At 44.0% G+C, this 21,677-nt stretch overlaps 1 protein-coding gene across 1 annotated transcript in view; it reads right to left on the bottom strand.

Annotated features, from left to right (window-relative positions):
* LOC121002015 (myosin VIIA and Rab interacting protein) overlaps window positions 1–18,024 on the bottom strand; it is a 642,833-nt gene extending 624,809 nt beyond the window's left edge. The window contains exon 1 of the mRNA XM_040433314.1: window positions 17,819–18,024. The gene's annotated coding sequence lies outside the window, so the exon portion shown is untranslated. The remainder of the gene's footprint in view (window positions 1–17,818) is intronic.
* Window positions 18,025–21,677: the final 3,653 nt, after the last annotated feature.

Here is a 21,677-nt window from a genome sequence, read left to right as displayed (position 1 = left end):
CTGACCCTGGTTTTCTTGAAGGGGGAGGATTTTTGAGAGCCAAAACTTTAGTACAAATTCTGGCATAAAATGTACGTCAAAATTTTACGATAAAACAATATATAAACTGCAATAATTCTAATGTAATATACCTAGTTACATGTACGTCTTGCAATTTACAGTATGTCGGTTGCATAGCAGACCCCTTGAAAATTAGGATACGCATCTGCTCTATCAGATGGCCTAAACATGGACAATAAACATAAAAAACACCAAGACATATTTCGTCTGTATCTCGTCATATCCTGCACGTCCATGATGGCACCAATTAATATCTAGAGGTGCAGGGTATTCAGAGAGTGGTATTGCCTATAAGAGGCAGTGATTCTTCCTGCAAACTCCTTAAGGAAGAAGTGCAATGGATGTTCAGACTAAACACATGCATTCCCAAAGGTCACAAACAAGATTTTATCTTGTACTATTGATTGCTATATTTTGATCTATGCTGTATTTTTTATATTAATATACGTGTATTTTTCATTACCTTTCTTGCTTTGCAGAGGAGGCAGGGTTAACTTCACAGATGCTAGTCAATTTAACTGACTCATCCTCCGAAACCTGCCAGAAGGCGCATCTCTTGTGTACTACGTATCATTACAATTTTACAGTGAAGTTACAATAAAGGATCTCCAGTTAGTTTAACCTGTGGCTGGAGAACCCTTTCCTTTGTACTGACGCACTATCACTATTTGGCACAATATGGAGGGCACAACTACTAATGGGGCACTCTTGGGGAACATTAGTTTTGGTACAAATTAGGGATCGACCGATTCTGATAACCTGTGAACTTTTAGGCCAATAGCCGATAACTTATACCGATATTCTGTGCATTTTCATTTTTGAAAAAAATTTAAGAAAATTCTGTTACAGTGTTCACCACATAGGAGATTTTTTAAAAATATTTTAATAGTTCGGACGTGGCAATATGTGATATGTTTATTTATTTATTGTTTATATATTTTATATGTAAAATTGGGAAAGGGGGTGATTTATACTTAATATTTCGATGCTTTCTTTAACTTTTTTTTTTTTTTTTTACTTTTTATTTAATAACTATTTTCCCCCCTTAGGGGCTAGAACCTGGGATCTTTTAATCCCTTGTCCTATTCCCCCTAATAGAGCTCTATGAGGGTGAATAGGATCTCACACTCTCCCTGCTGCCCTGTGCATAGTACACACAGCAGCAGGGAGCTCAGCATGGCAGTCAGGGATTCAGTAGCGTCCTGGCTGCCATGGTAACCGATCGGAGCCCTGGGATTACACTGCTGGGGCTCCGATCAGAAGCTGCCACTGTACCAATGAAGAGGAGGGGAAGGAACCCTGTGGCCACTGCCACCAATGATTTTTTTATTTTTATTTATCTTTATTTTAATTTTAAGAAAATGGCATAAAATTAATACATAACCAATATTAATCATAATAGTATATAATATATATAAATACATCACATAACAAATCACAATCATGTATATAATATAGAAATGAAAAATATCCCTATAGGCCCCTACCCCCCCCCCCCCCCCCTCCTTTGGCTATCGTTCCCCTCTGTTCAATCAAAAAACAGAAAATACAATTACTTATTTCTACTTATTTCTACGTGGCTCTGCGTGCAACTCTCCGATTCCTTTCAATCTCTTCATATACTTTGATTTGCTGATAATATAGAGCCCACTCCCTTGATGAAGGCTGGGAGGCAGAGCCCCAATACCTAACCAATATAGCTTTTGCTACCATCAATCCTCTCAACCAAATCCGTCTAACCTGAGGGGGAACTTCTGTTTCAGAACCATAATCTCCAAAGATCACTATCAAGATCCCCGGATTATAATTCATTGTGGATTCCTTTTGTAAAGCAAAAAAGACCTCATCCCAATATTTTCTTACTTTGCTACAGCTCCAAAGCAAATGGCCATAATTCGCATTCACATATCCACATTTTGGGCAACAACAGTCCCGATCCCGATTCTGGGGGAACATTCCCTGAATTTTGGGCGTATAATAGAGTCTATGGAGGATCTTAAATTGAATTAATCTATGAGCACTGGAGACTGTCGCCTTTCTCACGTTCCTATAGATAGTAGAAGGAGGGCAGTTCAACTCTTGCTCCCATTTACTTGACTTTTAAAAGGTGTTACAGTAGCCAGTGCCCTACGAAGTTTAGCATATAAACTAGATATCTTCACCCTCTCGTCCTTCTGAGCGTCACAGTAATCAAAAAATAAATTATGTTGTGGAAAAATACGGCCCCTAATCCTAGAGGCTTCAAATATATGTTTCAAACGTGCATACATGAATAAATCTAATAGTGTAATATCAGTTAAACCAAATTCCAGAAGTGATTTAAAACGACCCAAATAAAATAGATGAGACACCCTATTGATGCCTTTACGTGACCAATAGCCGAAATCGGTAATTTTACAAAATTCCTCTAGCCCCCCATTTCCCCACAGCGGGGTGAAGGAAAACGGGCCGGGGACTCCAAGGATCTCCTTCAACCTATTCCACACGCTCTGTATTGAAAAGGGGATCAACAACGACTTCCTCATTCCCATAATCCCTGTCTCCAAACATGCGAAAATATTATCTATTGACTCATTAATAACAATATTCAAATAACGTGTAAGTAAACTCTCCTTCCAATTACAACAACGCTGAATCTGTGCACAAAAATAATACCCCTGAAAAAAAGGTATTGACAGCCCACCATCTTCCTCCGCCAACCATAAATATCTCTGCTTTATTCGCACCCTCTTCCTGCCCCAAATTAGATCATTAATCAAGGTCTCCAATCTATGAAAAAAAATGTCCTCAATCCAAATAGGGGAAGCACACATTGGAAACAGAACCATAGGCAAAATAATCATCCTGATCAATGCAATTCGATCTGTCTGTGCCAGCATCAATTTACGCCAAGTCCCAACTTTAGTCCTAACTTTATCCAGCACTGGGGCCAGATTGAGCTCATAAAACCTACTTATTGGAATCCCAAACTTAACCCCCAAATAGTCTAAGGTATCATCGGGGGCCAAAACACGGACTCGGGTCCCTACATCCACCGCCCTCCTGTTCAGCGGAAGAAGCGATGACTTCATCCAATTAATCATATAACCTGATAATTTACCATAATGTTCTATTACCTCTATAACATACGGGAGAATTTTACAACCCTGGTCCAGAAACAAAATCACGTCATATGCGTATAGGCTTATTTTGTCGCTCCCTCCTGCGACCCCAAAACCCTCTATGCGCTTATCAAGACGAATCCGACAAGCCAACGGCTCTATAAAGAGAGCGAAGAGGAGAGGAGACAGGGGACAACCCTGTCTCATCCCTCTCCGCATCATAACGGGAGAAGTACCAATACCATTAATATTAATATATGCGACCGGCTGATGATATAGCATTTGAGTCATTTCCAAAAAAAATTTCCCAAAACCAAAAAAAGACATTGTAGCCCACCAATGATTTTAATACTGGGTGGGGGTTCGGGGGGCGCACTGCGCAACCAATATTTTTAATACTGGGGAGGGCACACTGCGCCACCAATAATAATTAACCTTTAATATAGGAGGCAGGTGTGTCACACAGCCGGCACCCTGCCTCTGACAGAATCACACAGCCGGCACCCTGCCTCTGACAGGGAGCTGCGATCAGCAGCTGTTAACTACTCAAGTGTAGCACCTGAGGGGTTAACTGCCGCTGATCGCAGCTTCCTGTCATAGGCTGGGCACCGCCTTCTGTATTTGTATTAGACGTTAACTTTCATTGGTGAAGAAATATCCAGCTCAGTTCAGGTGAAGTATTGTAACTTTATTCCAGCGTTATAAAATCCGTATACAAGTGTAAATCGACGCGTTTCAGACCTCTTAGATACAGTACAGAACAAAAGTTTGGACACACCTTCTCATTCAAAGAGTTTTCATGACTATGATAATTGTAGATTCACACTGAAGGCATCAAAACTATGAATTAACACATGTGGAATTATATACATAACAAACAAGTGTGAAACAACTGAAAATATGTCATATTCTAGGTTCTTCAAAGTAGCCACCTTTTGCTTTGATTACTGCTTTGCACACTCTTGGCATTCTCTTGATGAGCTTCAAGAGGTAGTCCCCTGAAATGGTTTTCACTTCATAGGTGTGCCCTGTCAGGTTTAATAAGTGGGATTTCTTGCCTTATAAATGGGGTTGGGACCATCAGTTACGTTGAGAAGTCAGGTGGATACACAGCTGATAGTCCTACTGAATAGACTGTTAAAATTTGTATTATGGCAAGAAAAAAGCAGCTAATTAAAGAAAAACGAGTGGCCATCATTACTTTAAGAAATGAGGGTCAGTCAGTCAGCCGAAAAATTGGGAAAACTTTGAAAGTAAGGGCTATTTGACCATGAAGGAGAGTAATGGGGTGCTGCGCCAGATGACCTGGCCTCCACAGTCACCGGACCAGAACCCAATCGAGATGGTTTGGGGTGAGCTGGACCGCAGAGTGAAGGCAAAAGGGCCAACAAGTGCTAAGCATCTCTGGGAACTCCTTCAAGATGGTTGGAAGACCATTTCAGGGGACTACCTCTTGAAGCTCATCAAGAGAATGCCAAGAGTGTGCAAAGCAGTAATCAAAGCAAAAAGTGGCTACTTTGAAGAACCTAGAATATGACATATTTTCAGTTGTTTCACACTTGTTTGTTATGTATATAATTCCACATGTGTTAATTCATAGTTTTGATGCCTTCATAGTCATGAAAATAAAGAAAACTCTTTGAATGATAAGGTGTGTCCAAACTTTTGGTCTGTACTGTATGTGGGTCCTTCCTCATGACAAACATGCATATGAAATGGGAGCACCTCCAGATATATCCTAGGCTAACTCCAGGTCGATGAGTATCACCTGGGAGGAGGAGACATCAGGGGGTGTTCCCGTGCAAATTAACCAAGTTAAAAAAAAACTTTACAAGCAAAAATTGAAAACAAACATGAGAAAGTGACTAAGGTATAAATCCTAACACTAAAACAATAGTGATAAATGGAATTCAGTTTTCAAAAAGTAATGATCAAAGGGTAGGTACATATATATAAAAGAAAGGAAACTACCATAGTCTCATGTCAGTACTGTAAGATGAGATCATGGCGTTTGTTAAGCCCATAGGGCTGACGGGATCCCAGCTGGAAGATCCAGAAGGCCTCCCTATTTAGGAGTTTCCTTCTGTGATCTCCCCCCCTAGGCGGCAGATGGACCCTCTCTATGCCTTTGACCTTTAAATAGGACACATCTCCTGCATGTGCAATTGCAAAATGTAGGCTGGCTGCAGAGACATTACGGTCTCTATAGTGCGGCACATCAGATATGTGTCTGCGAATCCGGTTTTTTAACGGATTCGCAGTACAGCCTACATATTGCAAAGAGCACATTGTGCATGTGATAAGATAAACCACATGTTTGGTATTACAGTTGATGTAAGACTGAATATTGTATTCCTTTCCATTGGTAGTAGATCTAAACGTTTTCTCAGTGGTCGTATGATGGCAACAAATACATTTTTTGTGTCCACAATTAAAACTACCTTTGTAGTGTAGCCATGTGGCTTGTGATCTTTTCCCATCTGAGAAAGAACTAGGGCTGATAATATTGCCCAAAGTGGGCGCTCTCTTGGCCACACATTTTATTCCGTTAGACACAATTTCAGACCAATCGCCATCGAAATTAAGAACATAAAAATATTTTTTCATAATTCTACATATGGCAGAAAATTCTTGGCTGAATTGTGTAACAAAATAGGTAGCCTGATTGCTGCTGCCAGTATCTCCAAATTGTCTGGATGTTGCAGACTGCTTGGGAAAAATTAGGGACTGTCTATTCATATTTGAAACTGTTTTAATAGCCGGCTGTATATTCGTGTGTGAGTAGTCCCTACGCAGCAGTCTATCAGTTATATTGGAGGCTTCCCTCTCAAAAGCCTTCTGATCAGAACAATTCGGACGGGCACGTATCAATTCACCCTTAACTTTCATTGGTGGCGCAGTGCACTCGCCCCTCCTCCTCCTGTCTCTCCTCATTGGCAGTGCGGCACAGGGGGAGGGAGAGAGTGACTCCTCCTCCCCTGTTCTGCTGAGGGAACATGGCGCGCTGACAGCAGCGCGCTCATGTTCTGTGATAGCACGCTGGACGCATTATCGGCAAGGTTAGATGCCGATACCGATAACTTTGAAAATCATGAATATCGGCCGATAATATCGGTAACTCCGATAATCGGTCGATCCCTAGTACAAGTGTTCCTAAGGCTTCTTTCACACACCAACTTGGCTTGGTCTTTTTTTTTTATAGCGCAAACGAGGTTAAAAAAACTGCATGTGGTTTTGTTCATATGACATGCATTTTTTTCAGACTTTTTCCCAAATAGCCTATTTTGCTATAATCTATGTGTGAAACCACCCTAATAAAACTTTAAAAGAACCTGTAAGGAGCTTCATGCTGCCTGACCACAGGTAACATGACATCCCAACAAGCTTCCTGGTTACAAATAACTATACTTTATTCTGAAATGCTACAGTGCTTCACAGAAAACATATGGGGTCATTTATCAAACTGGTGTAAAGTAGCACTGGCTTAGTTGCCCATAGCAACCAATCAGATTCCACCATTCATTTTTGACAGCTCCTTTAGAAAAGGAAAGGTGGAATCTGATTGGTAGCTATGGGCAACTAAGCCAGGTCTAATTTACACCAGTTTGATAAATGACCCCAATAGTTTGAAAACGACCAAGGAGAAGAGTCACCGCTGCTTCCTGCCTGGCTTGACTGACAGATCTTTCCCTACTTGAGAAGAAGGTATACAATATTAGCTCTCCTTAGAAGACAAAAAACTGCCAAACCAGAGACTCATCCAAAAGGCACATTGCTCATCTTCCTAACCAATACCCTATGCTGTATTGTTGAGGGGCAGGAACACTGATTCATCTGTCTACAGATGAGTTGATCTTTGTTTTTAAGTACTCTCTGGCTTGGCAAGTAGTTTTCTTCTTTCTGGATAAGAGCTACCGATAATTTGCAGACCTTTGTAAGAACCAGCTCAGGCTACATTCACATTTGTGTTTAGAAATCCGGCAGGCTCTCCCGGCAAAAATGCCGGCTTTCGATCTGACAAGAATTTCTGCATGCACAACTTTTTTGTCTGGCCAAAAGCCAGCATGTATGCCAGAAAACATATGGATCCCATGGAATCCCATTGTAGTCAACTGGGATCGGCCAGTTCCTGGCATTGTCTGGCTATGTCAGATACGGTGAACTCTACCAAGCTGTTCCTCTGTCGAAACAGCCTGACGGATTTCTTGACGGCGATGTGAACACATCCTTAGCTTTTTTAGTCACCAACCAGTGACAACCACCATATACATCAACAGATTCCTCAATAGCCAAGGTGCTAATAATACATTCTTTTCTTTATTTCAGCTTCATAAATTGACCAGGTACACTAGGTGTTGGTATGGTTGACGTAATGGATTCGGTTATTCACATGTATGATGTCAATACTTGAGCCAGCATGCTATGGAGAGGAACAACTTTCCTGCCTCCCCCACCACCACTACTGCTAAAGTACTGTAATTCCAAGCCTATGCTTAAAATGCAATACTTGGAGTGGTAGTGAAGTGGGGGCTATTTCTAGTTAGTAATGTATGATGCCTATTTAATAACATTTGTGAGCATTTAACTAAATCATGTAAGTCAGCAGATCTATCCACGAGTTTTCAAGTGCAGTGACGCTTTATTCTAAATCAAGCCTGTAAACTAATTTTTTATGCCAATACTACAGGGTCAACTATGGTACTAATCTTTATAATAAGCTTCTCTTGAAACATAGCCTAAGTTCATATGTAGAGACACTGCTGTTAGGGTGCTGTCACACCTACGGGCTACCACACGGCCAGGAGGTGACTACGATGTGGCCCAAAGCCACAGGGCTGGCCAGATTACTAATGAAACCAGTGATTACTCCTTGCTGTTTGTTAAAGGCTGCACAGTCAGTATTCTGCAGGGACTTGCAGCTTCCATGGCAGCTGATGACCCAAAATATCAAGTCAAGAACAACCAATGGGTACATCCAACCAATGCTGAGATGGCAGCATCCCAGGCTGTGTATACTGCAGACCATAGATATAGCCATCAAGCTCATCATGTCATTTTGCTGCCCATAAAGGAGAAGTCATCTCCATGTATAAGAAATATGACTTTCATCTTCAGGCTCAACATTTCAGGAAATTGGTAGAACATGACAGACTTTTTATAGCACCTATATTACTATGAAAGCAGATACCACTTTTTAGGTTATGTCCAAACAAAGAAATTTTCCACCATGGATTTTCCACCATAAATGTGGATTTTGTCATAGATTTTGCTGCAGATTTTTTTGTCAATTACCGTGCAGATTTTTTTATTTCTTTTTTCCAGCATGTCTATGTGATTTGTTATAATAGGAAACACTTTAGAACTACTGTAAAACCCTGAGGAATTTCTGCTTGCAAATAAAGATGGAAAATCCATCTGCTTCAAGAATTATTTTGTTGAAGATTTTTTCTCAGATATTGTGTACAGGTTAGGCCTCATGCACACGACCGTTGTTGCGGTCCGCATCCGAGCAGCATTTTTTATGCGGCTCAGGTGCGGACCCATTCACTTCAAAGGGGCTGCAAAAGATGCGGACAGCACTCCGTGTGCTGTCTGTATCCGTTGCTCCGTTCCGTGGCCCCGCAAAAAAAAAATAACATGTCCTATTCTTGTCCGTTTTGCGGACAAGAATAAGCATTTCTACAATGGGCCGCCCGTTCCATTCCGCAAATTGCGGAAGGCACACGGGCGGCTTCCATTTTTTGCGGATCAGCGGTTTTTGGGCCGCAAAAAAACAGAACTGTCGTGTGCATGATGAAACTCAAAGTGAACTATCTTGCTTGACCACTTGACGCAGCGTTTCAGAGTAAAACATAGCTCTCTGTAATGATGGACCCTGTCAGGATTTCATGCGGCCCGTGATGACAGGTTCCCTTTAAGAAAGATAAAGGAATGATACAGTGGTTGATTTCTCAGCAAATGCAGATTTGTACTCATTGTCAATCCAACCATATACTGTGCCTTCAATATCCTGACGTGCACAATGTGTTAAATGGATAAAGAAAAATTTTTGGATTACAGATCCCCAACTACAGTAGACTGCCCAAAGGTTCTCATGCTGTTCTAACTCAGGGGACTTAAAATGGTACTGAAGTTGCAAATGATCCCTACAGTCAGGCTGGGCATAGAACAGCAATATAGCAAAGTACAGATTTAGGCTACATGCACACAACCATATGTGTTTTGCGGATTGCGGATCCATTGTAACAATGCCTAAAATGGACAAGAATAGGACATGTTCTTTTTTTTTGCGGGGCTACTGATATTTACAGACTCTATACGGACAGGGAATGTCCCACAAGATTGGTGCATGGCAAATGTGGTGGCAATTAGGGATCGACCGATTATCGGCTTGGCCGATATTATCGGCCGATATTGAGGATTTTGAACGTTATCGGTATCGGCATCAATTTTGCCGATATACCGATAACGTATGGGGAACACAGAACGCGCTGCTCTCAGCGCTCTCTGTGTTCACTCCGCAGCACAGGGGAGAAGGAAGCAGTGTCTCCTCCCCCTGTGCTGCTGCTGCCGCTGCCGCCAATGAGGGGATAGAACATAAGAGGAGGGGAGGGGCTGTGGCCGCTGCGCCACCAATGAAGATAAGCCTCTCATTCATTCATATACAGGAGGCGGGAGCTGCAGAATCACATAGCCGGCTCCCGACCTCCATGAGCAATAGCTGCGGTCCGCGGTAGTTAACTCCTCAGGTGCCGCGGATCGCAGCTACCGCTGATAGAGGTCGGGAGCCGGCTATGTGATTCTGCAGCCAGCTCCCGCCTCCTGTATATGAATGATCGAGAGACTTATCTTCATTGGTGGCGCAGTGCGCCCCCCCAAACCCCCCAGTATTAATCATTGGTGGCGCCCCCCACCCCCATCCCAATCCCGGCCAATAGTAAAAACATTGGTGGCGCAGTGCGCCCCCCCCCCCCACCCAGTATTAATCATTGGTGGCAGTGGCCACAGGATCCCCTCTCCCCTGCTCCTCCGATCGGAGCCCCAGCTGTGTAAGCCTGGGGCTCCGATCGGTTACCATGGCAGCCAGGACGCTATTGAAGCCCTGGCTGCCATGTTCAGCTCCATGCTGCTGTGTGCACTATGCACAGAGCAGCAGGGACAGTGTGAGATCTTATTCACCCTGATAGAGATCTATCAGGGTGAATAGGACAAAGGTTCTAGTCCCTAAGGGGGTTAAAAGTTAGTAAAAAAAAAACACAAAAATATTAAGTATAAATGAAAAAGATTTATAAAAAAAAAATACACATTAACAATAAACAAAAAAAATACACATTAACAATAAACATATTAATTTTCAGCAGATTTGTGTAGGAATTTTTTTTTTTCTCAAAAATGAAAATTCCCAGAATATCGGTATAAATTATCGGCTATCGGCCTGAAAGTTCACAAATTATCGGTATCGGTATCGGCCCTAAAAAATCAATATCGGTCGATCCCTAGTGGCAATATTCAAAAATGGTGCAAAAACAGAGCCTGGAAACTAGGGATCGACCGATTATCGGTTTGGCCGATATTATCGGCCGATATTGAGGATTTTGAACGTTATCGGTATCGGCATCTATTTTGCCGATATACCGATAACGTATTGGGAACACAGAACGCGCTGCTCTCAGCGCGTTCTGTGTTCCCTCCGCAGCCCAGGGGAGAAGGAAGCAGTGTCTCCTCCCCCTGTGATGCTGCTGCCGCTGCCTCCAATGGCAGGAGAGGAGACAAGAGGAGGGGAGGGGCTGTGGCCGCTGCGCCACCAATGAAGATGAGTCTTTCATTAATTCAAATACAGGAGGCGGGAGCTGGCTGCAGAATCACATAGCCGGCTCCCGACCTCTATGAACGGCAGCTGCGGTCCGCGGTAGTTAACCTCTTAGGTGCCGCGGATCGCAGCTACCGCTCATAGAGGTCGGGAGCCGGCTATGTGACTCTGCAGCCAGCTCCCGCCTCCTGTATGTGAAAGAGAGGTATCTTCATTGGTGGCGCAGTGCGCCCCCCCCCCTCAAGCCCCCTAGTATTAATCATTGGTGGCGCAGTGCGCCCCCCCCCCCCCAAGCCCCCCAGCATTAAAGGGAATCTGTCACTAGCAATGTTTAAAAAATTTTTTTTCATGGATCCATGTTTAATAAAGTACCTTTTTTCCATCTGTGTTCTTCTTTTCCATGTCAGTCTTGTCCTTTCTTCTAAAAATCGATTCTTAGGATATGCAAATGACGCTGTAAGGAGCCCAGAGGGGCGTTTTTCTTTCTCCACGGTGCCCAGGAACGCCCCTCTGAAGTGCCGTGCCCGCCTAAATATGAAAACTACTAACGCCTCCATGTTTAGCTGAATCGCCTCCCAGAGGCGCGGCTAAGTCCTCAACATTCACCCGCCCTCCTCCTCCTCCCTCCCCCTCCTCAGCGCCGCGCTATGCGAACACCCGATCCTCCTCTCGTCGGCGTCCCAAATCCTGCGCAGGCGCAGTGCCGGCGATTGCCTGCGCTCTGATAATACGGCTGAGGGCAACAGCTTCAACATCGTCACTGGGCTCGGCGCATGCCCAGTGACGATGTTGAAGCTGTTGCCCTCAGCCGTATTATCAGAGCGCAGGCAATCGCCGGCACTGCGCCTGCGCGGGATTTGGGACGCCGACGAGAGAAGGATCGGGTGTTCGCAGAGCGCGGCGCTGAGGAGGAGGAGGGGGGGTGTTGAGGACTTAGCCGCGCCTCTGGGAGGCGATTCAGCTAAACATGGAGGCGTTAGTAGTTTTCATATTTAGGCGGGCACGGCACTTCAGAGGGGCGTTCCTGGGCACCGTGGAGAAAGAAAAACGCCCCTCTGGGCTCCTTACAGCGTCATTTGCATATCCTAAGAATCGATTTTTAGAAGAAAGGACAAGACTGACATGGAAAAGAAGAACACAGATGGAAAAAAGGTACTTTATTAAACATGGATCCATGAAAAAAAATTTTTTAAACATTGCTAGTGACAGATTCCCTTTAATCATTGGTGGCGCAGTGCGCCCCCCACCCCAATAGTAAAAACATTGGTGGCGCAGTGCGCCCCCCCCCTCAAGCCCCCTAGTATTAGTCATTGGTGGCGCAGTGCGCCCCCCACCCCCATCCCAATAGTAAAAACATTGGTGGCGCAGTGCGCCCCCCCCCCCCCAGTTCTAATCATTGGTGGCAGTGGCCACAGGATCCCCTCTCCCCTGCTCCTCCGATCGGAGCCCCAGCAGTGTAAGCCTGGGGCTCCGATCGGTTACCATGGCAGCCAGGACGCTATTGAAGCCCTGGCTGCCATAGTCAGCTCCATGCTGCTGTGTGCACAGAGCACAGGGCAGCAGGGAGAGTGCGAGATCCTATTCACTCTGATAGAGATCTATCAGGGTGAATAGGACAAGGGTTCTAGTCCCTAAGGGGGCTAAAAGTTAGTAAAAAAAAAAAAACACAAAAATATTAAGTATAAATGAAAAAGATTTACAAAAAAAATAAAATAATAATACACGTTAACAATAAACATTAATTTTCAGCAGATTTGTGTAGGAAATTTTTTTTTTCCTCAAAAATAAAAATACCCAGAATATCGGTATAAATTATCGGCTATCGGCCTGAAAGTTGACAAATTATCGGTATCGGCCCTAAAAAATCAATATCGGTCGATCCCTACTGGAAACTATAGGCCGGTAAGTTTAACATCTGTTGTGGGTAAACTGTATGAAGGTTTTCTAAGAGATGCTATCTTGGAGGATCTCAACGGAAATATGCAAATAACGCCATATCGGCATGGCTTCATGAGGGATCGGTCATGTCAAACTAATTTAATCAGTTTCTATGAGGAGGTAAGTTCTAGACTTGACAGCGGAAAATCAATGGATGTCGTATATCTGGACTTCTCCAAAGCATTTGACACTGTACCGCATAAAAGGTTAGTATATAAAATGATACTGCTCGGACTGGGAGAGGGTGGTTATTAACGGTACACACTCAGATTGGGTCACTGTCACTAGTGGGGTACCTCAGGGGTCAGTATTGGGCTCTATTCTCTTCAATATATTTATTAATGATCTTGTAGAAGGCTTGCACAGTAAAAGTATCAATTTTTGCAGATGACACTAAACTGTGTAAAGTAATTGACACTGAAGGGGACAGTATACTGCTACAGAGGGATCTGGATAGATTGGAGGCTTGGGCAGAAAGTGTCAGATGAGGTTTAAGGCTACTTTCACACTTGCGGCAGAGAGATCCGGCAAGCAGTTCCGTCGCCGGAACTGCCTGCCGGATCAGGCAAAATGTATGCTAACTGATGGCATTAGTAAGACTGATCAGGATCCTGATCAGTCTTAAAAATGCCTGATCAGTCGAAAAAATGCATTGAAATGCCGGATCCGTCTTTCCGGTGTCATCCGGCAAAAACGGATCCGGCATTTATTTTTTCACCTTTTTTTCAGTATGCGCATGCGCATGCCGGAAGGACGTATTCTGAATGCCGGATCCGGCACTAATACATTCCTATGGGAAAAAATGCCTGATCCGGCATTCAGGCAAGTCTTCAGTTTTTTTAGCCGGAGATAAAACCGTAGCATGCTACGGTTTTCTCTTTTGCCTGATCAGTCAAAACGACTGAACTGAAGACATCCTGATGCAAACTGAACGGATTACTCTCCATTCAGAATGCATGGGGACATACCTGATCAGTTCTTTTCCGGTATAGAGCCCCTGTGACGGAACTCTATGCCGGAAAAGAACAACGCAAGTGTGAAAGTAGCCTAAGGGTCCATTCACACGTCCGTTTTTTCTTTCCTGATCTGTTCCGTTTTTTGCTGAACAGATCTGGACCAGATCTGGACCCATTCATTTTCAATGGGTCCTGGAAAAAAACGGACAGCTCAATGTCTGATTTTTTTCAGGACCCATTGAAAATGAATGGGTCCAGATCTGGTCCAGATCTGTTCAGCAAAAAACGGAACAGATCAGGAAAGAAACAACGGACGTGTGAATGGACCCTTACACTGACAAATGTAAGGTTATGCACATGGGAAGGAATAATGCAAGTCACCCGTACATACTAAATGGTAAAACACTTGGTAACACTGACATGGAAAAGGCCCTAGGAATTTTAATAAACAGAAAACTAAGCAGCAAAAACCAGTGTCAGGCAGCTGCTGCCAAGGCCAATAAGATAATGGGTTGCATCAGAAGGGGCATAGATGCCCGTGATAAGAACATAGTCCTACCACTTTACAAATCGCTAGTCAGACCACACATGGAGTACTGTGTACAGTTCTGGGCTCCTGTAAACAAGGCAGACATAGCAGAGCTGGGGAAGGTCCAGAGGAGGGCAACTAAAGTAATAACTGGAATGGGGGGACTACAGTACCCAGAAAGATTATCAGAATTAGGGTTATTCACGTTAGAAAAAAGACGACTGAGGGGAGATCTAATTACTATGTATAAATATATCAGAGGTCAGTACAGAGATCTATCCCATCATCTATTTATCCCCAGGACTGTGACTGTGACGAGGGGACATCCTCTGCGTCTGGAGGAAAGAAGGTTTGTACACAAACATAGAAAAGGCTTCTTTACGGAAGAGCAGTGAGACTATGGAACTCTCTGCCTGAGGAGGTGGTGATGGTGAGTACAATAAAGGAATTCAAGAGGGGCCTGGATGTATTTCTGGAGTGTAATAATATTACAGGCTATAGCTACTAGAGAGGGGTCGTTGATCCAGGGAGTTATTCTGATTGCCTGATTGGAGTCGGGAAGGAATTTTTTATTCCCCTAAAGTGGGGAAAATTGGCTTCTACCTCACATTTTTTTTTGCCTTTCTCTGGATCAACTTGCAGGATAACAGGCCGAACTGGATGGACAAATGTCTTTTTTCAGCCTTATGTACTATGTTACTATGTTACGGAACGGAAATACTTGAATGGGTCCACAATTCCGGAGATGCCGAACGGAGTCACGGAACAGAACTCGAACTACGAAGTGCTTCTGTGGTGTTTCTTTCCGTTCTTCCGCACCGCAAATAAATATGACATGTCATATTTTTTGGCGGTGCGGACAGACCACTGACCCATTCAAGTTGAATGGGTCCGGCCCGCTGCACGGATGTGCAATTGTGGTCCCCAATGCACGGAACGGCCGCACAACGGCCGTGTACATGAGGCCTTAGAGAAACCCTCCTTGCCATAGCACAGTGACTACGAGTCATTTCAGCAGAGTTGGACAGTGGTGCAGAGCGGACAGTGGCTTAGGCTATACACAAAAAAACGGATGACATCCGTATTCCATCCAGGTTTTTTTTGCGGATCCATTGTAACAATGCCTAAAACAGACAAGAATAGGACATGTTATATTTTGTTTGCGGGGCTACGGAAGGGAAATACGGATGCGGATAGCACACGGTGTGCTGTCTGCATTTTTTGCGGACCCATTGAAATGAATGGGTCTGCATCCTATCTGCAAAAAAACGTAATGGACACGAAAACAAAATACATTTGTGTGAATGAGGCCTTAACAGAACACCCAAACATTCAGTGCCAAAAATGAAAGTCCATGTGATACTTTGGTGGTGACTTGTGGCATTCTCTAATCAGCTCCACAATAAATGTCTAAGCAGAACAGCTTCCAAGGTGAAAGTTAAAGAAATGCTACATGCACACGACCATACGGTATGTGTTTTGCGGTGTGCAAATTGCGGATCCGCAAAAAAACGGATGGCGTTCCGTTTTTTTTTGCGGATCCGTTTGTTTTGCGGATCCATTGTAATAATGCCTATGCTTGTCCGCAAGCTAGAAAAAAATAGAACATGCACTATTTTTTTCGCGTGGCAACGGAACGGACATACTGATACGGACAGCACACGGTGTGCTGTCCGCATTTTTTGCGGACCTTTTTAAATTAATGGGTCTGCATCCTATCCGCACCATTCCTAGGGTTCTGCTTGGCCTTCTACTGCAGAGAAAGTAGCTGTAGACTTTTAGTATGCATTCGTACCAGACTCTCCAGATTCCATATGACCATATTTCATAGTTCAGACCTATGTAGAAAAGCTAAGACACTTTGATGGTTACTAAAGATGATGTGGACAATAATGTGGACATCTGGAGAAGTGGGTTAATAAGTGCAGTTCTTGAGAAGTGGGTTAGCAGATGCCCAACGACTGGTCAAGTAAGACCTTTACAGATGTAAGATAAACTCACGTCTCAAGAATGGGAGTTCCCCCCCCCCCCCCCCCCCCAAAAAAAAAAACAGCTTTGGCATCTTCGGCTGACTAGTGGTAAAGAACTAGCTACCTAAAAACACTCCATGCTAAGGCCACATGCACACGACCGTTGTTTTGGTCTGTATCAGAGCCGCAGTTTTGGCGGCTCGAATGCGGACCCATTCACTTCAATGGGACCGCAAAAGATGCGGACAGCACTCCGTGTGCTGTCCGCATCTGTTGCTCCGTTCCGTGGTCAGCCAAAAAAAATAACCTGTCCTATTCTTGTCCGTGCTTTGCGGACAAGAATAGGCAGTTATATTAAAGGCTGTACATGACGTTCTATAAATTGCAGAACGCACACGGACGCCATATGTGTTTTGCGGATCCGCGATTTTGCGAACCGCAAAACACACAATGGTCGTGTGCATGTAGCCTAACACGAATGATCCTTATAAATCAGAGACCAAGTAAGGGCACGACCACAGGTTCAGGTTTGTTTGTGCGGTTTTTAAAGCCAAAACCAGGAGTGGATCCTAAAAGAGAAGCAGTGCGTGTTCTCAATACTTTCTCTCCTGTCATGAGCCACGCTTGACGTTGGAATAAAAAACTGCATCAAAAAACCTGAGTGTGTGGCCATACCCTAAAGAATAAAATGTCTCGAAAAGGAGGACTCTCTATAGAAGTTCCATAGGAATTATCATTATGATTGAGCCAGCAAAGTGTTAGATCTGTACGCACTGGAATGTCTCCCCACATAATGTGTATATATATATACACACACCACATTATTTCTCTCTCTATATATATGTATCTGTGTGTAAAACAATTTGTAATATATAAAATACTGAACATTTTTTTACACTTTATCTTAAATCAAAGATCTACTTTATCTGACCATTTCCACTGCTTGGTTCCCTCAGAATCATTGAACGTCTGGTGTACTGATTACATCTAATCTATAGTGGCTGCTGTACGACAACATATTCCATCCTCACAGCACTCATTCTCCATTTACTACTATCCACCAGCCCATGTGACATCACAGAATACCTATGACATCAGCAGACTGGAGGCTGTGAGCTGGCATATACCCTGTCTCATCCAGTATATTCACCACGCATACTGTATATCTGCATTTATAAATACTATATACAGTATATATACACACACACTCATTATAGCAATCAATATAAACACACAAGATCTACCTATCTCTTTATATATAGATACCAATGTAGATAAATCACATAGCAACATTGCCAACTTGTGCCAGCAGAACTCCTGGCAACATCCTGTAGCCAGTGACCTTAGAACAGGCAGTCTACTTGCCATGATTTCCATGCTGCTCATGCCCTTGTGCCTCCCATCCCTGGCAGGGTAGAGGCAGTGCCCACACCCACATGCAGACAAGATGGTACCTGTGTGCCAGCAGGCTTGGTGCAGCGGCAGGGATGGCGGGCTGCGGTAGACTCCTGCAGGCTTGGCTGCTGCTGCTGCTAGACGAGAGCCGCTTCCTTCAGCCGGCAGAGTGTGTGCGCACTGCGCCGCTCCCAGGGTCCACCAGGCGGGCACTTGCTTCGGGACCTGAAGTGACGGCGGTGCCAGGCTACTAGAGGTCACTGAGGTGCCAGCTGCCTGCCGGCCAATCACTAGAATAGAGGGGCTGGTATGAGAGACCGACGAGGGGGCCGTGCCAGACATTCAGTGCCTACTGCTGTGAGGGAGAGACATGCTTACTGTACTGTCTGCATGTGATGAGCCATAGCACAGCCCATACTGTCACTAGCCTGTCACATGCCCACAGACATACACCACACTGGCGAGGTGCCACTCAAAGGGCATCCTGGCACGTCAGCACTCACAGGAGGGGTTTTTACACTGTGACCTGGGCTCAGGCTATGGCTGCCACACATGTGACCACATCTGGGCATAGTAACCTGGCATCATGGAGAGGGGCATCTGTAAGCCATGCCCTGAAATAATGTGGCCAGTTCCTCCATATGCACACTACAGGCTAGTTGGCGAAACTACTTTGCTCTGTATTTGCACAGTGAAAAGGAACATGGGGCTCGGGACCCCCATTCTAGTGATAGTGGTGGTCCCAGCGGTGGGGCCCCGACGATCCGGTATTAATTAGCTATCCTATGGATAGCTGAAATTGGATTTGAAATTTAAAAAATCGGAACATGTAATAAGTCCTGCCCTGGGAGCACCCCAAACCTCTGAGGATGCCCCCTACTGGGCAAGTTTTACATAAACCCCACATTTTTGTAGTCTGAGATTGTTCAAAATCTGGTGGACATTTATGAATAGGTCATAAATGCCCTTTTACCCCTTTGAAGGGTCAGCGTTCCCCTTTAAATGCTATGGACACCTTCGGGGCAATGTTTTATCATTCAATTTTACAAATTTTGGGCTAAAAATAATTTTTTCAGTTTCTGTTCTATACAGTAAAAATGGAAGCACCATACAGTAAGTGTGCGTATTTCCCGTGCACAGATCCCGCCAGACTCGTGGCAAGCAACAGCACGAAACAACAGAAGTTCATCCAGCACTTGGAAAAATCGCAATTCTTTACGTTATTCAATCTTCAGTAAAGTGGTACCTCCATAAAACATTGTAACGGCAGTCCCGCAAGTTTTACCTACGCGTTTTGAATGCTTGCACCTTACTCTTAGCGCCAACCTATACTTTTCTCTAGACAGTGTAAAAAGAAATATATATAGGAGGGACGATTCTGTATGCATGGGAGGAAGTGGTTAATAAGTGCTAATTGGAATGCATTCTGGGAGATGTAGGTGTTTGATGAGCCACTGCCTAACCACAGAAGGGGAAGAAAGTTCTCCAGATAAGCAGATAAGTGAGTAAAAAAAAGTTTTTCATTTGTGCCATAACCGCTTTAACATAGCCACAGTGCACTTTTACATGGACATAAGTATTCAAACCCTTTGCTTTGACTCTTGAAATTTAGCTCTGAGGATCTCCCATTTCTCTTGATCATCTTTTTTTTTAATTATTATTGTTAAGGAATAATATTTCCATACAACATAAATATAATCATTTCCATTTCCAAATCCCTCCCAAACCCCTCCCCCCCTTTGCGATGCATCTCCCACCCCGTCGACAACAAGGCGGAACGGGGATATTGAGAAGGTTGAGGCAGGACTCATTAAGATTTCCATTCGCCCCATATCTTAAACCATTTATCCCCAGCGTTTCTTTGTTTATATAAGATTTAAGCCAAAAAGGTGTAATATAAATTCTGTGTAAAATATTAAATTGAACCTGTGTATGATTAAAATTATGAGAAACTAATGCCGCATTCCCCAGTATATTATCCCAATCAACCGATTGAATCATTGGGCAATCTCTTCTCCAGGCTTTTTGCCTAGGGGACTGTGAATTAATAAATCGTGCTTTAGAGTACCTACACACTGGCGGCAAGGAACTCCGGAAGGCTGTTCCGGCGGGTGAACAGCCTGTCAGATCCGTGCTGCCGCTAGTGCACGTGTGCCCCCGGTTGACTATAATGGGGGCGGGCTGGAGTTCCGGAGGTAGCATGGCAAACATTCCGAGAGACGGCCAGGATAAAATTATGACATGGGCCGGAGCGGTAGTTCGGGGGCACGCGTGCACTAGCAGCAGCACTGATCCGACAGGCTGTTCACTCGCCGAAACAGCCTGCTGGAGTTCCTTGCCGCTAGTGTGAAACTAGTCTTAAGTAAATATGCGGTGAGCTGGACCGGGGTATGCACACTGACGCCCAATTATGCAATGGCAGAGTCAGGTGTAAGTGATAGTCTATAGTTTTGTTCATGACGCCAATTGCATCTTGCGCAGGGTACTAACACAGGGCCCTTTAAGGTGTTGTAACTCACGTACCAGGTTAGGAATGCCAGAGTGGTGTAATGTCTCTGTGTGGTAATAGCAATGGTGTCAACGGTGTCTCCTACCTGGGTACAGCTGGACTCCTGGATCCTGGCTCACTTGCAATAAAATGAGTGTTGTGCTAGTAGGAGTAATAGAGGAATTTTCAGCAGTAATTGAGATCCAGACCTTTGGTAAAGTTCAAACTTGTCTTTATTGGTAATGGTCTTCATCCAAGCAGGGTACAGCAATAGTCTTTGGTCCCAGCAGGTATTGGCAATGTGTGGCAGGAATCTGTCTTCTGCTTGATCATGTGCCTGGAGCTTTTGCAGGAAAAGAACGTCTGCTTAGTAGCTCTGTAATGTGGCAGGAATTTGGCTTCTGCGCTTACTATCTTCTGCTGTCTGGGGACTGACTAGTTGAGGAGGAATTTGGCTTCTCCTGGGGTCTCTGGACGGTACTCACAGTTATTGTCTCAAGGTATGCTTCTTCCTGTAACTGGAGGTGGCTGCTTGCTTTCTTCCAGCTGAGGCTGCAAGGCTCAGGCTGGGGATGATGATCAATTGTCTCAGCCGAGACAAGATCCTGGCTTTAGATCCCTATATCTGGGAGCTCCTACACGCACAGCCTTCCCTCCCCATGAGGCAGGACACGGGCCAGCCCACTTCTGCTCATAGAAGGGGGAGCTGAACTGGAATGAACTATTCCAGTTCAGAAACACTAAACTGGCTAAGTCCTTGCTGAACACATTGCTGCCACCTGCTGGTGAACATGGAAAATGACAATAATATATATTTACAAGGCTTAGAATGCACGTATATGAGAATATAATGTGAAATTACACAAGATGACAAAGTTAATGCCCTTAACAGGTTGTAAAAGCGTTTCGTAACATAACTCCGGGATGTTACAAATATTTATAGCATTGAGAAATCTTAACCCTCTGTGTCGACTTTACTATCAACTCATGCAAAAATGTGGAAGTATCAATATCAAAAAACTATTTTACTTTTATATTAGAAAATGCCAAACGTAACTGAAAATACCGAAACCAATATAAGTTAGGAGTATTTTCTCTTTGTGCTAACTTCAAAAAAGAAAGAATAGAATATAACCATTTCCAACCACCTGTGTCAGATACTGAATGTTATTTTTTTGCCAATACTTATCCCCAACCAATTCGTCTAGGGCATGAAAATGATAATTATTCGAGAGGGCGTGCAACAAAGAGATCCCTTTATCCCAAACCAATCTCTGATAGTACTCCAGGACTTAATGAGTAGCTTCGTAGCAACTATAGTCCTGTTGGGGATTAACTAATTGACCAGATTCCAGTAGGGTAAAAATATTATCATGTGGCGACCTCTTCACCTAAGTTCTACATAGTGGACTTTTCTCCCATTCATGGTA

Source organism: Bufo bufo, chromosome 5 (assembly GCF_905171765.1).
Source record: "Bufo bufo chromosome 5, aBufBuf1.1, whole genome shotgun sequence".
NCBI classification, from domain to species: Eukaryota; Metazoa; Chordata; class Amphibia; order Anura; family Bufonidae; genus Bufo; species Bufo bufo.
Note: the sequence above shows the minus strand (reverse complement) of the source record. Positions and strands in the feature narration are given on the sequence as shown.